The sequence below is a fragment of the Haliotis cracherodii genome, unplaced genomic scaffold (assembly GCF_022045235.1).
Source record: "Haliotis cracherodii isolate W230 unplaced genomic scaffold, xgHalCrac1.p SCAF_2, whole genome shotgun sequence".
In the NCBI taxonomy this organism is placed as follows: Eukaryota; Metazoa; Mollusca; class Gastropoda; order Lepetellida; family Haliotidae; genus Haliotis; species Haliotis cracherodii.
The window spans coordinates 6,131,274-6,144,285 of NW_027266275.1; positions in this window are offsets into that span (position 1 = coordinate 6,131,274).

Here is a 13,012-nt window from a genome sequence, read left to right on the forward strand (position 1 = left end):
GATTTAACGCCCCTTTTATCAGTATTTCAGTTACATCACGACGTGTCAGCTTGATGTAGGAGCTCGACAGCCAGAGGTGATGCGGGTCTCAACTGTGTAACTCTCCGTTGAACCCCACGTGGACGAATATAATGCTGTCAAGAATCATTATGTTGGTGAATATGGGAATGAACCCATGATCACACAAATGTACACGCTCAAGGGACGCAACTCTGAACTGAACATTGCGGCGCCACAGACGACTGGGCCAACCGTGACCAAACAGCGCTTGTAATGTCATTTCTTTGTCGCAGAATGAGTGAGTTTGTTTTAGGGCCGCGTTGAAAAGTATTCCAGTTATATCACGGCGTGTCAGCTTCATGTGGGAAGAAAGCCCGAAGTGATGCAGGTCTCAGACGTTTACCACTTCGGTGAAACCCTCGAGCATGGTCATGGTGCTGACAAACATAGAAACATAATCATGGCGAACCGGGATTCCAACTGACGATTATAGGTTTCTGGTGTGCCCAAGGGACGCAACTCTGCACAGCGAATTTCGGCGTCTCAGACGACTGGGTTCCAGTGCCCCCGTCGCAGAATTAGACATGATTTGTTATTGTAGTAAATTATTACTCATGTTATATAGACATTTATATATTTATATCAAGAACAATATTTCTTATTATAGTCGTTCATACAAAGAAATATCTTCCATTACTTATAACACGACTCCTACTTTTAATCGAATTGTACACATTTCATTAAATAAAAAACGTCAACGCGAGACATTATTCAGCTACGAAATAACAGTGATTTTCACCCAGAAGTTTGTGTAAAACACATAACCTTCAAATGAAGCTCGAAACAAAAACAATATATCTCAAAACACAATAAACAGCTCTTTGAGATTATCGTTAATTTGCGAAAGCAAACAAATCCAGCGTTAACATAACAACCATCTGACAGCGACGTGGCTAGGTTTATCTTCCTTCAGATTCAGGTTGTTGTACAAACCAAAATCCTACACAGCAAAAATCAATAAAACACCACATTTCCTCTACAAGCTATCCTCATGACATATTGTAGCACATTCCAGGCTCTCTGTTCTATTTCAACATATTGTCTGAGAAAGCATGCTGAACCAACTGACTTGAATCGGCGGTACCATTAGAGAAAGGTGACAATGATAACAAAAGGTCACGTAAAAAAATCTTAAAAACAGACATTATTCCCCCCAAACACTATTTCAACAAATAGATAATACACAACAACAACCCTGTAACTAGCCCAAGGTGCCAGTGCAGCTCCAATGGGGTTGGCAAGCTCTCATCAGAAATTGCATTGGTCTTCCGTCTTTTGACGTATGAGCCACACCAGGCACCGTGATGCGCGCGCGGGGGCGGAGAATGTCATTGATACGTCGGGGACGTCAATCACACCATTAAAGGTCATGTGTGGTCGATAGGTCAAAGGTCGGCTCGTGGCCCCGTGCCTCTGGGAGGGAAGGGTGATCGCACAAGACAGGGTTGGTAGATGGACGCTGTTTGGGGGTGGTCTGGTATTGGTCTTCCGTCTCTGACTTGGCCGTCTGAAGCGGGGCAGGGGCTTTTGGAAAATTATTGTGTTATTTGAGACAAATTGATGCCATTATTGAATTACCTTCAGTGTTATTTGGTCCTAATTTGTGGATGCTCGATTTGATTTTTGCCAGGGGTAAATGCATGCTTCTTTATAGCAACTTATTGAATCGATCTTTCATTTCCATGCAAGGCAGGCCTTTGGGGACGGTGTAAAGTGCATCCTATTATACAAGAAACCGTTTGGACAAAAAGAAGCCGATCTAGATCTACAACTGGCTAGACGCGTGTCTTGCTGTGACCCAGTCCAGCGTTACTTTTGTAGGTAGGGTGTGCTGGACAGTCCCAAATGTGGTTTGTGGTCAGTTAAGGTCAAGCGAAATCAGTCGCCGATGGACTGTGTTGTGTAAAGCAATGTTGTGTTATCGTGGACAAATCAGAAACGGCCTAGGAAAATGGCATTCCTGTCAAAGTTTAACATGATTCATTTACGATCTTAAGACGCACGCATCGATAAATTTTGAGATTAAGTTGAACAGTGACATCGAGCAGACCGATCGTCACCTCGCTTCCCTCAACAACAAATACAAACATCGCTCTTGCTACAAAAACAACAAATGCAGTTTGAAAGAGACGAAAAACATGGACAGATTTTAGGAGACATTTTCTAACACTATGCAATGGTGATCAAATAGAAATTGTGGTAAATCTGGGAAGATCAAATGCGTTCAACGAGGTCTCCATCTCCCTGACCTTGAACACTACTGTGACCTTGAAGATAAACATGCATGACGTTGGTTTTTCTGTTTTACAATACGGCTTTTGTTAATAATAACATATTTTTAAACGAGTGGCAACCATGCGCTGATCGCTTTATGTACATTTTTACATGACATGTAATACATTAATCATATATATCCAACATATCTGCAACACTTCAACACTATCTTCTAGCCTTTGTAATAACTTACAAGGGATGTGTCATTGTATGTAACTCAGTGTTATCGTGAAACGATCATTGCGTGGTTTTATGGTCAACTCCGGCGAGTAGCAAAGACGGATCGCAAAGACTAAATCAAACTTTTTGCAACTCGATCAGTTATCTCCTAATATCGAATGCATTTTGCCCCCATGTGAACTCAACGTTACCTCTGATGCACATTTGACTCCAGTCAATTCAATGATACTTCTGATGCATATTTGCCTCCATGTGAACTCAACGTTACCTCTGATGCATATCTGTCTCCAGTCAATTCAATGATACTTCTGATACATATTTGCCTCCATGTGAACTCAACGTTACCTCTGATGCATATCTGTCTCCAGTCAATTCAATGATACTTCTGATGCATATTTGCCTCCATGTGAACTCAACGTTACCTCTGATGCATGTGTGTGTTCATGTGAACTCAACGTTACCTCTGATGCATATCTGTCTCCAGTCAATTCAATGATACTTCTGATGCATATTTGCCTCCATGTGAACTCAACGTTGCCTCTGATGAATATCTGTCTCCAGTCAATTCAATGATACTTCTGATGCATATTTATCTCCATGTGAATTGAACGTTACCTCTGGTGCATATCTGTCACCTTGTGAATTCAGTCTTATCGCTGATGCATGTTGTCTCCATGTGTACTCAAGGTTACCCCTGATGCATGTTTGTCTCCATGTGAACTCAAGTTACCCCTGATGCATGTTTTTCTCCATATATACTCAAGGTTACCCCTGATGCATGTTGTCTCCATGTGAACTCAAGTTACCCCTGATGCATGTTTTTCTCCATATATACTCAAGGTTACCTCTGATGCATGTTTGTCTCCATGTGTACTCAAGGTTACCTCTGATGCATGTTTGTCTCCATGTGTACTCAAGGTTACCTCTGATGCATGTTTGTCTCCATGTGAACTCAAGGTTACCCCTGATGCATGTTTTTTCTCCATATGTACTCAAGGTTACCCCTGATGCATGTTTTTTCTCCATATGTACTCAAGGTTACCCCTGATGCATGCTTGTCTCCATGTGAACTCAAGGCTACCACTGATGCATGTTTGTCTCCATGTATACTCAAGGTTACCACTGATGCATGTTTGTCACCTTGTGAGTTCAGTCTTATCGCTGATGCATGTTTTTCTCCTTGTGAACTCAAGGTTACCCCTGATGCATGTTTGTCTCCATATGAACTCAAGGTTACCTCTGATGCATGTTTGTCTCAATGTGAACTCAAGTTATCTCTGATGCATGTTGTCTCCATGTGAACTCAAGGTTACCTCTGATGCATGTTTGTCTCCATGTGAACTCAAGGTTACTCCTGATGCATGTTTGTCTCAACGTGAACTCAAGTTACCTCTGATGCATGTTGTCTCCATGTGAACTCAAGGTTACCTCTCATGCATGTTTGTCTCCATGTGAACTCAAGGTTACCTCTGATGCATGTTTGTCTCCATGTGAACTCAAGGTTACCTCTAATGCATGTTTGTCTCCATGTGTTCTCTAGGGTTACCCCTGATGCATGTTTGTCTCCATGTATACTCAAGGTTACCTCTGATGCATGTTGTCTCCATGTGAACTCAAGGTTACCTCTGATGCATGTTTGTCTCCATGTGTACTCAAGGTTACCTCTGATGTATGTTTGTCTCCATGTATACTCAAGGTTACTTCTGATGCATGTTTGTCTCAATGTATACTCAAGGTTACCTCTGATGCATGTTTGTCTCCATGTATACTCAAGGTTACCCCTGATGCATGTTTGTCTCCATGTGAACTCAAGGTTACCTCTGATGCATGTTTGTCTCCCTTGTGAATTCAGTCTTATCTCTGATGCAAGTTTCTTTCCATGGGAACTCAAGTTTGTTTCTGACCCATAATTGTCCCATTTTAACTCAAGGTTACCTCTGGTGCAATTTCGTCTCCATGTGAACTCAAGCTAAATTCTGATGCATAGGTGTGTCCATGTCAACTCAATGTTACTTCTTATGCATATTTGTCTCTCTGTGAACTCAAGGTTACTGTTGATGCATATTTGTCTCATTGTCAACTTAATGTTACCTCTAATGCATATATGTGTCTACGTCACCTCAGGATTACTTCTAATGCATGTTTGTCGCCATGTAATGTAAAGGTTGCTTCTGATGCATATATTTTCTACATGTGTACTCAAAGTTAGCCCTGATGAATATTTGTCTCAATGTGAACTCTATGTTACCTCTAATGAAGATGTGTCTCCTTTGGAACTCAAGGTTACTTTCTGATGCATATTTGTCTCTATGTTAAATCAAGATTTCTTCTAATGCACAATTTTCTCCTTGTGAACCTCGGATACATGCTTGTCTCAATGTAAACTCAAGGTTATTTCTGATGCATATTTGTGTTTCCGTCAACTTAAGGTTACATATAATGCACATCTGTCTCCTTGGTTGTCTCTAATGCATGTTGTTTCCTTGTGAATATAGTTATCCCTCCTTGGGGATTATGCTGATCGTTGCTCATAATATCAACCACTAGCCTATTTTCAGGCCATCGTCACATGGCTGGTATATTGTTTCGAAGTGGTGCTAAACACCAAGAACACTTTTTTGCTAGTCTCGGACGCATGTTTACCTCCTTTGTGTCATGGTTATCTCGGACGCATGTTTACCTCCTTTGTGTCATGGTTATCTCGGACGCATGTTTACCTCCTTTGTGTCATGGTTATCTCGGATGCATGTTTACCCCCTTTGTGTCATGGTTATATCGGATGCATGTTTACCTCCTTTGTGTCATGGTTATCTCGGATGCATGTTTACCTCCTTTGTGTCATGGTTATCTCGGATGCATGTTTACCTCCTTTGTGTCATGGTTATCTCGGACGCATGTTTACCTCCTTTGTGTCATGGTTATCTCGGATGCATGTTTACCTCCTTTGTGTCATGGTTATCTCGGATGCATGTTTACCTCCTTTGTGTCATGGTTATCTCGGATGCATGTTTACCTCCTTTGTGTCATGGTTATCTCGGATGCATGTTTACCTCCTTTGTGTCATGGTTATCTCGGATGCATGTTTACCTCCTTTGTGTCATGGTTATCTCGGATGCATGTTTACCTCCTTTGTGTCATGGTTATCTCGGATGCATGTTTACCTCCTTTGTGTCATGGTTATCTCGGACGCATGTTTACCTCCTTTGTTTCATGGTTATCTCGGTTGCATGTTTCATGTCCATGGGAACTCAAGGTTATCTTAAAGTTACGGGTCTTTTCATGTGAACTCAAGGTTATCTAGAATCTAGTATATGTTTTCATGTTTTATCTAGAGAATGCGTGTCATATTACCTTATGAATTCAAGGTCTTTTGAATGGATGTTTTATTTCCTTGTAGCTCAAAGTTATCTAGAATGCGTGCTGGTTTTTTCTTGGGAACTCAAGATCATCTATGATGTTTTATTTATTTTCATGTAAAATCGTGGTTGCCTAGTGAATGCATGTCACATTTCCTTGTGAACTCAAAGTTATCTCGAATGAATGTTTTATTTCATTTTGAATTCACTGTTATGATTCACGAGAATGATTGTTGTTTTTTCTTCTAGCATTATTATATATGTCCATGTGAAATCAAGGTTATCTAGAGAATGCATGTCATATTTCCTTTTGAACTCAAAGTTATCTCGAAAGGGTTGTTTTATTTCCTTGTGAACTCAAAGTTATCGAGAATGCGTGTTGCATTTCCTTGTGAACTCAATATTATCTCGAATGAATGTTTTATTTCCTTTTAAATTCAGGGTTATCTCGAATGAGTTTTTTACTTCCTTGACAACTCAATGTTATCTCGAATGAGTCTTTTATTTCCTTGTGAACTCAAGGTTATCAGGATTTCATATTTTTCCGCCACGTGAACTCAAGGTTATATCGAATGCATGTTTTATTTCCTTGTGAACACAAAGTTATTTGGCATGCATGTTTGTCTCCACGTGAACACAAGGTTTATCAGTATATAAGAAAACCCAATTTCCATGGGACCCTTACAATCAATGGGAGCCGACTTCAGAAGATCAAAAGCTCATTGCTACAAAGGTATCTATTACTGATATGAGGTCAAAGCTTCATGGGTCAACAAAACAATAAACTCTTATAAATAATTTAACAATGTATATTGCATTTTTTCACTTCTGCATCGATATTTCCCACCTAAATATGCCCGCGAATACAATGTTAGTCTTAATATCATAAACAACCTACTCTGGCCCACATACTGGTCTTATTAGCCCCGTGATGTCTTGCCGCACGATAACCAGTCCAACATATATTGGCTTTTTATCGCTCAATTGCCATAGCAAAAGACATGAAAAAACGAAATTCTCTGCAATAACAAGCCAGACTAAACCGCTCGAGGGCTCGTCTGAAGCAAACATCGCACTCAACAAGCTTACATGATAGGCCTTCATTCTATGTCTTCTCAACGTCTGAGGTGTTATTTCCTGAAACCTGACACCCTCTCATGCAGAAAACCCAAGTCCAGTGTGCTGTAAAAATCATATAAGAAGCACCCAACGACCTTAATTCGACAGAAATTAATTTTATGACCGACCGAGCCTTTGGTACGCTTTGCCTTTCTATAGTGTTCTAGTGGTAGGTCTCAACAACGCGTTGCTGTAACGTTCAGGCTTGTTCCAGCAAGCGTCATTTCTCATATACACACGGCTTTATCGCTGAATGCAGGAGACAAATTCAATTTTCCGAGCCTCGACTTCGATACGAATTGGACTGAAATTATTTTACTGGGAGAATTTCGTTTCGTTTCCCTGGTCCAATCGGGTTTTTTATAGGATATTAATTAAATGAACGCAACATTAACCGCGGTGTATGAATCGGCGATCAGAGTTAGTTGATTCGGGAGTAACTGGTGATGTATCTCATGAAGAAATTTGTAAAAAAAATAACGTTTCTTTAGCAGAAACAAGTGACTGGTTTTCTGAGCATAACACTGTCTGAAAGCCGTCAAGGCGGTGATCGCGGGAAAGCAATGGGTCCTGGGCTTCAAAGCGATTTGTTTTCAATCACACGAAACCCTGAAATGGATCTAAGTCGAAAAGAGATTTTTTCAGAGTGGTGAGGGTTTTCGTAGCAGATTAGTTGAGCGACAGAAAGATTGATTCGAATATCGAGGTTAAAATAAACCGACACTAATCCAGATCAGTTCGTTTTTGTTCGCAATTTTTATTCACTGATGAACAGAAAGAGGTCAAGGGAGGTAATACTTGTTCTTCCCGATCCTTGATTTGACTTCTGAAATCAAACGCATTGTAAGTTTAACCTCAGGGTGTGAGCATGGTAATTTATTCGTGTTTCGGAAAGAACATGTAGAAAGAATTCACACTGGCGTTAACAATAACAATGAATGGTGTCAGACACAACGCATGACTATATAGAGAATTCATTGTGTTTGCAATATAACAAGTCGGTTTCATGAACAATTTGTGAAAAACATTTGAATGAGTGAGTGTGTTATATTTAACGCTGCAGTCAGTGTTATTTAAGCTCTATCGGTGGCCTGTAAATTATCGACCCTGGGCCAAACAAACTAGTAATTGAAAACAGCAGGAAACACACGACCGTGGTGCGATGACATGCCCTCAAACGTGCCACGGAGCTCGATCAGCAATCACCATAATCATCGATTTAATTCTTTCGACCGACATTTGAAATATTTCAGGATCTATTTTAACCAAGAATTACGGAAGCCGTTTAGGGTCATTTGTTTTTGTTGTTTTTTCGATACTATCTTGAAATTTCAAGATACTAAGTTGAAATTTCAAGAAACAAAGTTGAAATTTCAAGATACTATCTTGAAATTTCAAGATACAGAAGTTGAAATTCCAAGATACTAAGTTGACATTTCAAGATACTAAGTTGAAATTTCAAGATAGTATCAACTTCTGTATCTTGAAATTTCAAGATAGTATATTGAAATTTCAACTTAGCTTAAAAAATTATAAAACAAATGGCCCTAAAAGGCTTCCGTATGTTGTAGACAACCCATGTTTTCATATTTTGAACCTCTCCCTTTCATAAAGGCTGGATCCGCCCTTGGATTACTGGCTGTTAATAATATTACAGTAATACAGTAATACAGTGACAGTTGTTATTTCAAAAGACGTCAGGCTCGTTAGCACTGTGCGTCCTAAAGTCCTATTGGGTTTATTAGAAACCCCTAAGGTAAACATCCACGTGGTTGTGTCCCCGACAACTCTCCACTTTGTGAATAACAAATACTTTAGTCTTTATATCGACTTCCCACGGTCCCTCCATGAGATGACCCGTATTAAATTACTAGTATATCATTTCTTTGTCATTTGATATAATATTTAAAAAATCATATTTATCCCCATGATCATGAGAGGTACACAATCATTAACCCCTGCAAGTTCTACATTTAGTTTTCTTAATTGATCATTGTAACTAATTTCCAGCATACTGGTGCAATTTACACTGCTAAACATGTTATATATATTGTGGTAAGGAATGTAGTCAAGCATTTTGTGAGATACACTATCACAATCAGGGAAATGCTTTTGTCTGTAGTTTTGAGTCACCATCGATAATGATCATAACATTTCTTGGAACAAAGGAGCGCAAATCAATAACTAGCTGGAAACATGATAAATTAATAACCAAAAATAAATATTACCGTGTTGAGGGGCAAATGAGTCTCGGGACGAAAATGGTGTGACTTTTTAGTTTCCGTTGTTTTGCTGTTGTAAGAATTAGTTGGAGGAGGTTTGGTGGATGTCTTTTCAGAATACGTTCTAATCCATTGATCATACAAGCTAGTTCTTAAGCTGAACAGAGATGTTAATACGCATGACTGTATAAACAAAAGATCAATGCAATAAACATTAGAGACTGATTAAAATGGGTCATTATGTCACTTACTTTGAAAAGATTAAACTAGATGTTGGCAAGTCATTGTTTCACATCATTGCAAATAATCAGCGAGCAGACTATCTTACATCATTTACAGACAGGCGGCCAGCAGGTGTTCCATGGAGGTTACCTGTACCGGTTCAACGTGGGACGTCAGGCTGCAACGCACTGCTTGTGTGTGCATTCAGGGTGCAAAGGGAAGTCGGTGCATCACCGTTGGCGATTTCATCAGATCAGCTTCAGAACACAACCATCCTCCAGTGGAGTAACACGTGCAGCTACATCTCTTCGGCAGCCTGAGACAACGTGTGCAAGTGGATATAACACCAATATATTCGTGACTTTCATTATGCGTTATGGTTTTATTTTATTTCACAAGTGTTTCCCATTGTGCCTACACTGTCTCAGTATGGGCCTATTTCTCTCATGTCACAGGGGAAACAGATAACAGTTATGTTCACTCAACCATCACTTTCTGAGCATCAGACCGTATCATTTCATAATTTTACTGAAGGCAGATTGGGACTTTAGGCATATTGGGAAGAAACCAAGTTAACAGTTTACTATAAGAGGAAATTGACAGTGAATACGCATGAACACCATTTAGATAAGAATTCTTTACGATTTTTAATCCTTTCTTTCTCTATGGGAGTCACTCAAACAGTTCATGCATTCTATGTCAAAGACGACAGGACTTGGCTAGAATCCGTGTTTATTTGTGCCAAGTTGTGTGAGATATTTTCATAAACTTCACAAGTGACGGATTTTAATAATCATTAATATCATAGTTCGTCAAATTGTAAATAAACCTGTCAAATACATTATTTATATATTGAATAGGGGGACATGTCCATGTGTGATAATGTATTTCGAAGAATGTATTTTGTTTTCATGTCAACATGGTGGTTAAATATTGATTAAAATTTTAATTCATTTGTCATATTCGTCCTCACTGAAGGTGATGATGAACATGTTGATAATTTCAAATTCAGTTTTTTATTTCCTTTATTGTGGCGTGAGGTGCTTTCAAGCTGGACAAATAACAACATATTTCACTGAGGACATTGATACCGTAAATTCAGTCTTTATTCATTCATGCACACGTTGTGATGTGAGATGGTTGCAAAATGCACAAATAACAACAAACGTTAAATACTTTGTCAATAGGTAACACAACAGTACTGTGTATCACTCGTGACACACCGTAAGGGTATTTTGCATCAGTGAACTTCGACAGGGACAGCCAAAAAGAAAGGATAAGAAGAGAAGCGGCGGTAACTCACTTATTAAATATCAGTTACATGTGATCCAACAGGTGTATGTCTTTGAGAGGCATTTAGAGGTTGGAACAGTAATATGTGTATGTTTATATATTATCTTGTAAAAACAAAACTTGGTCAAGATAAAAAAAACATTAAAAAATCAAATTCACTGAGAACTGGCATGAACTTAGCTGTGTGCTGGACCATTTTGTTATTTTAAGCTTTAATGTTGGCAGATAACAGTCAGATAATTTAAATCATATTTAAATCTGCAGCTATTATATAAAGAGGTTAAAACATATACAAATGAACACAGATCTAGACAGAGACTGGTATATGCTAGACTGGTTTTGCAACGTTAAAACACATGTTTCATTTGACATTATAAATCTGCCACTTAGTGCATACGAATCAATGACAAATTAGTATGTTTCTAATAGACCCACTGTGCCCAGGACATACCATACTTCCTCTTTGCGCGAACACCTGGTGTCATAACTGATTATCAGTGACACATTCATATCATTTTCAACACTATTTTCCTCGTACGCGCAATGGAATCTGTTTCTTTGGATAATCGGAACTGGTTGTTCTTTGACGTTTTATATTTTCATTGACATTTGCAGACCGCTGTCGACTGAGTGTCAACACACATCTCCACCTTCTCCGACAGTTAAAGGGTTAAACATGTTGATTCATGTGTGTTTGCATTGTTAGATCAATATAACAAAACATCTACTGGAACACATTTCAAGTCTTCCAAACACAAACCCTATCAACGAAAGTTAAACGTAACTATTATAACAACACGGATTGCAAATATATGTCCAAGGGTCATGAGATATGAGTAGTATGAAAGATTCCACAGATTATAGATAACATGTAGAATGAACACCTCTCCAGAGTGCATTGAGAACTTCAGGCAGCGTTTTGTTTGCGGCAGCTTGTACACTTGTTAAAACACACATCCACTGGTGTTGGATCTCATCTGTTCGCCAAATCCCTGAAGTGACTTTCTTCGAGCTGAGAGTACAATGTCCAGTAACAGGTTGAAAGTATTCAGTGTGTGTTGCTGGTGCTGTTTACTTAAACTAATGGTGTGATTTCGAAGGACAGTGCTTGCGAATAATAGGCACAATCGGAAGTGATTCGATCCTTGACTTGTAAATCTCTCGCAATCCACTATCGTCCCATTTCAACCCCAAATCTAAATCTTTCAATTAAGGTCGATATCCGAAGCCATCCCAAGTGGGACTTTGGTCACGGATATGACCCCATTCTGGGCGAACCAGCCATTGTCGACTTGCGCCATTTACCACATCCTGAAACGATTGTTAACGGATCCTTACGTTTCATTTCAACATGGTCACTGTGAGCTTCGGACGTAGTCTCTGCTTTGGCTATACCTATCACTGTAAAATATACACGCCATGCCACGTTTGAGCGTCAACTGTGTTTAAATGAGAGTTTATGCAAATAGATGATACAACCTAGCCGTGTGTATCATTACATGTACTGCATTAAACATAGTCTGCTTGATGTGTCAGCTCACAATGTTTACGAGACATACGTCAACGCAAGAGACAAACATGTATATTTGTCAAATGGAAAATGCTGTCTTAGCAACATTAATGTATGCACGATAACGAGAGATATGGAATTAAACATGGTACACTTTTGCCATCACTAACGAAACATTCCCAATATTTCTTTGGTGTACGAAACCTTGGACGAAACTAAGATACATTATACGAAACATTGCAAGAAACTAAGATACATTATACGAAACATTGCAAGAAACTAAGATACATTATTCGAAACATTGCAAGAAACTAAGATACAGTATTCAAAACATTTGAAGAAACTAAGATACAATATACGAAACATTGGGAGAAACTAAGATACATTATACAAAACATTGCAAGAAACTAAGATACATTATACGAAACATTGCAAGAAACTAAGATACATTATTCGAAACATTGGGAGGAACTAAGATACATCATACGAAACATTGGAAGAAACTAAGATACATTATACGAAAGACTGCAAGAAACTAAGATACATTATACGAAACATTGCAAGTAACTAAGATACATTATACGAAACCTTGGAAGAAACTGATATACATTATACGAAACCTTGGACGAAACTAAGATACATTATACGAAACATTGCAAGAAACTAAGATACATTATACGAAACATTGCAAGAAACTAAGATACATTATACGAAACATTGCAAGAAACTAAGATACATTATACGAAACATTGCAAGAAACTGATATACATTATACG